Source organism: Stigmatopora argus, chromosome 3 (assembly GCF_051989625.1).
Source record: "Stigmatopora argus isolate UIUO_Sarg chromosome 3, RoL_Sarg_1.0, whole genome shotgun sequence".
NCBI classification, from domain to species: domain Eukaryota; kingdom Metazoa; phylum Chordata; class Actinopteri; order Syngnathiformes; family Syngnathidae; genus Stigmatopora; species Stigmatopora argus.
This window is the reverse complement of record NC_135389.1, coordinates 12,098,474-12,103,316: the sequence shown is the minus strand read 5'-3', so window position 1 is coordinate 12,103,316 and position 4,843 is coordinate 12,098,474. Positions and strand designations below refer to the sequence as shown.

Sequence of the window (4,843 nt, the reverse complement as noted above, 5' to 3'; positions counted from 1 at the left end):
TTTGACTTGTAAAATAACCTGTTAATTATTCATGAGTGTGATGTGAAAATGAATAGTGCAGATAGATGCTTTCATGATGAACTCGCAGCCATATCCATTTTAACTGGGAGGACTAGCAACTATCATTCGCTGCCAGCCTCTTCCCAACAAAATAGATTGTCCCCTGCCTCTGGCCCAAAGTCAGCTGGGATAGGCTCCAGCACCCCCCGCGACCCTAGTGAGGATAAAGCGGTTCCAAAAATTAGATGAGACAATGAAGCATTATTTGTCTTTCAAATGTTGAACTTTTAATCAGTCAGGAGTCAGATGGCCTGGAATAAAGGTGAGTTGATGTAAAAATGTTACTCAATACGTATTTGGTAAAATTAGTGTACTAACACACTGTTTTATAGCACCAAGACCACAAAAAATCACGACTAATCTTCAAAACACTGGGTTGGGAAGACAAAGCACCTCGTAGAGCACGGTAAGCAGGCCACCATCTTTTCCACTTTCAATATGGCGGGACGATATGGGCGTGTCTTATCGTCAACGAAGCTGCGTAAATTAAGCACATGCGCAGTGCCTCGTCTTCTCCAACAGCCATTTCCATGCTGATGGCCGACTGGCAGGCCAGCAAGGTAAGTCGTTGAGCAATTTACTGGCCTAAGTGCATTTTTATCACGCTACCGGCAGATTTTGTAGGAATCAATTGAGCTAAAACGCCAACAAATCTGTTAGTTTAATGCCAGGTTAAACACGCCGTCGACAATTTAAGTTTGGGCTCCGGCTGTGTGCCGCATCTGACAAGCTATCTTAGCAGTAGCACTAGCATCACGACAACGCTTTCCATTTGACCACGTCAAGCGTCGTCTTGATGTTAATACGAAGAGATCTAGTCCCTTTTCTCCATTGTCGAGTCGTGTAGAAAGACTTTTAATTGATTCAAACAAAGCCGAGGTATAAACGGACAGTTTGCTGGGTAAAGGCTCACTCAAAAATGATTACCAGAGGCACGACTTAGTTCCCGGTGTTTTGTAGTATGTACTAATAGTTTTCACTGCGAGTACTAAACACCCGTTTCCAAATTGTATTTGTTCTGTTTTCACACTAAAAATCATTTCTTAAAAAAATGACCACGTCAAGCGTCGTCTTGATGTTAATAAGCCAACTTTCTCCTACCTCTTAACTATATTGAATCACCTTGTCTGGACAAGGGAAAATAGCACGTAACACTAACTTATTTACATTCTTTATCTTGATCGTTTATTAAATTTCTTGTAAGATTTCTCTTCCTGTATTAGTTGTTTGGCAACTCCCAAATAGCTTTGTTAAATGAAGTTTTCCCTGTTTAGCATCATTTTATCTTTTCGTCAAGGTAAAACTAGATACAACAAAAATGTAAGTGTATCTCCAGTGTCTATATATGCTAACTTTTGCTTTTTTGTACACATCAGGTCCATGTCTAGACTTTGGAGGGTCTCCAAGTGATCTTCCTTGCAGATGTGGTGTCTCTGAACTCTGCTGGCAGTCTTCTGAGAGGTTAGTTTATTGTAGAGTATTCATCCAGATCTATTTTATTGACTAATTTACTTCTCCCCTCTCTTAGGTGAAGTCCAGAGTTCTCTGGCTCATGATGACCAGATCCTCAGGGTAAGGAGGATCTATTTTTTTTTTTAATCAGAAATTTTAATAAAGGAGATTTGAGTGTCAATTGTCTATCTTAAAACACTTGGAGAAAAAAGACCCAAGACCCTCAATGGTCTTTTTTTTCCTTTCATTTTTGTGTAAAAAAATTGTTTTTTTGCTGTTTAGATTCTAAATGTTAATATTTTTTCTCATATATAAAAAAAATACAACTGTCTACATGTGAATATTTGCCATATAAATAAACATGATTGATGCAAATGTGTACCTTTCTTTAAAATATCATGATACATGTGTACATTTCAAGAAATTTTATTTTTCCACAAATAAGGGGTTATCAAGATAGCTTCACATTAGCCATCTAGCATTTAAAGATGAGGTTGCTGTCCATGGACAAAGAATCTCTTCTTGGCACTGGATGGAATACTGGAAAAAAAGGTCAACACACAATAGACTAAGTCCAACATAAAAAAACACAAGTTAGGTTTTACCAACACCAGAAAGGCCGTCATCCCACTGCAAAAGAAGGCAGACAATATTAAAGCCCCAGGAGGGGAAAAAAAAAAATAGAAATATTAAAAACTCCTCTGATGACTTTGCACAATGGCCTGGTGTACTTTTTGTCCACTGCAGAGACAGGGAGACTTAAACAAAGTCTTTATAAGAGGGATCTCCAACTGCAGTCCTTGAGGGTCCCTGTCCAGTTGGTTTTCCATGTCCTCCATCACACCTAAATCAAATAATCAGGATCTTGATCATTTGATTCAGATGTGATAGGAGATATGGAAAGCATACTGGATAGGAACCCTGAGGACCAGAATTGGGGACCCCTGCTCTATAATGACAAGTACCTGAGGGGATGTTGGTGTCAAAAACTGTGCCATCCGCCAATGTCACCCTTTTTGGGGAAGTTTGTCTGGTCAACTTGGTTGGATACTGAAGAGAAGCAAGATACAAAATGAGTAAGTTTAGTACACATTACCTGAAACACTCGGGTCCTACATCATCCACCACCTTTGCCTTGACTTCTTGGGTCTTCTCGTCGATTTTGAAAGCTGTCACCTCTTCCACCGTGTCCGTGGCTTTAAACCTACAAAACAGCATGATTATACAATTGCTTATTTAACCATTTTGACCAGTGGTCCCCAAACTATTCCAGAATGGGCCAGAGCAGGGGTCGGGAACCTTTTTGACGAAGAGAGCCACAAACAATTCAGATTTTCCAATGTTATTCCCTGTGAGCCATACTACGAATTTAAAAGTCAAAATACATACATGTAAATGAGTGGCTTTTAATTTTTTTTGGGTAATATCACCACTTTTAAAGTGGAACAAAATTAATATTTTTTCAAAGATTCTTATGCTTTTGCTAATCAATGAGAGGATGCATTCCAGAAGAGTCTACTGCAAAAAAAAAGAAGAAGATTAAAGCAGTTCTAGATGTAATATCTCAGTTCTGTCACCAGCGATTTCCATATTTTAGCTCACAGGTTAGCAAAGAGCCAGATGCACCCATCAAAAGAGCCACATGTGGCTCCCGAGCCAGAGGTTCCCTACCCCTGGGCCAGAGGGTGCAGGTTTTCATTCCAATCTGGTGTCCTAAAAGTGCAATCACTGGATTGCACTCAGGTGATTCTTTTTTCAGTAGAAACCCCATTGGTTAAATTGTTTATGTTGGATCTGCTGGAACCAAAACCTGCACCCACAGCAACCCCAAGGACCAGTTGGGAGACCTATAATGAGGGAAAATGGTTATTTTATCATATGTTTAAACTCAAGTGAAAAATGACCCCTGCGCTATTGTTGACCGTCTCAAACGCATTTAAAACAAAAAATGAAAAGGTCCAAGGTCTTTAAGAAAGTGAATGGAAAAGGTCTATATTCTATAAAAGTGTATGGTTTATTCCTTACACCTCCACTGATGGCATTTATGTGGGTGTGTGTTATCCACACATGTTTTTGCCATTAAAAAAAATCAACACCAAGCCAGTTAGTGTTTTCATTCAAATTTGGAATGTATCATAATGAAAAACAAGCTACTTTGGCAAAGCCGTGAATACTGAACGCTGATATTTAATGATTACACGGATAGAGTAAATAGAAACTACTATTTTAAAAAAAGACTCACGTTGCTGACAAAAAGCTCGTTATGGCGTCGACAAGCTGCTCCTTTTTGGCTGTTACGGCCCCATTCTTGATGTTTCCCACCAATCGGTGTTTGTTGAGGAACTGAAACACACAATGGAATGACACATTAAGAGCTGTAGGTAACGCAATGCAGCCAATTTGTTTGCAAACATTTTTCGGTCTGCATCCACGTTTGGCCACATCACGCGATCGAAGCATGCTACCGTCATAAAGCACTCTTCAAATGAGAACTGGGCCTTCGAAATCCCCAAATGACAACGTACCGAATTCGCTGCACTGTCCTGCGAGAGCTTTGTCAGGTTTTTCTTCAGTAACTGGTCACTTCTGACCTACTCTGCATGCAGTCCACTCCGGAGCTAGCTCCTGGCTCATCCGCTATTTTGAAGGCTATTTGAACTCTGACCTCGGTGACGCCTATTAAAAAAGTCCGTCTTGAAAATGGCTTTGACCGGAGATCTGCAACCATATCCATTTCTTCTCCTCCTTCAGCCATCGTAGGTTGACAAAATCGTTATTAAATCAACACAATAATATATTTGCTTATGCAGCTCGCTGCATAGTTTGTTAGCTATGGCTTGTCCACTCTATCACTAGCCACTAGCTTTTTCTTTTAGGACAAACGTAGAGAGATATTCTTTCTTGAATTAAGAAGGATGAATAAAAATATTCATATCAACCAATCTCTGTCTATAATTGTCCGATCAAAGTGTTTGTTGCTGGGCAAGAGTACTCTAAAATATGAACTGTGACGCTAAAAAAGTAGGTGATATTTTCTGTGATATTTTTTTTCCTCAAAAATCAGTTTAAAAGATGGTTTTGGCCAGCACACACCTTCACATTTATTTTTATAATAAAAGTGATTATTGGCCAAAACTTGGTTGTGATTGCTTTGACACATGTACCGTATTTCATAACTACATCTGGCACACAAATATATATATATATATATATATATATATATATATATATATATATATATGTATGTATGTATGTATATATATATATATATGTATATATATATATGTATATATATATGTATATATATGTATATGTATATATATGTATATAT

At 38.5% G+C, this 4,843-nt stretch overlaps 2 long non-coding RNA genes across 5 annotated transcripts; one reads left to right on the top strand and one right to left on the bottom strand.

Annotated features, from left to right (window-relative positions):
- The first annotated feature begins 563 nt into the window (after window positions 1–563).
- On the top strand, window positions 564–1,761 carry LOC144071924 (uncharacterized). The gene is made up of 3 exons (XR_013299773.1): window positions 564–620; window positions 1,437–1,521; window positions 1,589–1,761. It is a non-coding gene; the product is annotated as an uncharacterized LOC144071924 (long non-coding RNA).
- Window positions 1,762–1,922: 161 nt separating this feature from the next.
- LOC144071518 (uncharacterized) lies at window positions 1,923–4,694 on the bottom strand. Of its 4 annotated transcripts, none has more exons than XR_013299657.1 (5): window positions 4,038–4,694; window positions 3,755–3,855; window positions 2,641–2,716; window positions 2,478–2,562; window positions 1,923–2,142 (listed from the first exon to the last, which is right to left on the bottom strand). It is a non-coding gene; the product is annotated as an uncharacterized LOC144071518 (long non-coding RNA). The 4 variants fall into 4 exon arrangements; XR_013299658.1 differs by having other exon boundaries at window positions 1,923–2,052; XR_013299656.1 differs by lacking the exon at window positions 1,923–2,142 and adding an exon at window positions 2,214–2,356.
- Between the last annotated feature and the right edge of the window lie 149 nt (window positions 4,695–4,843).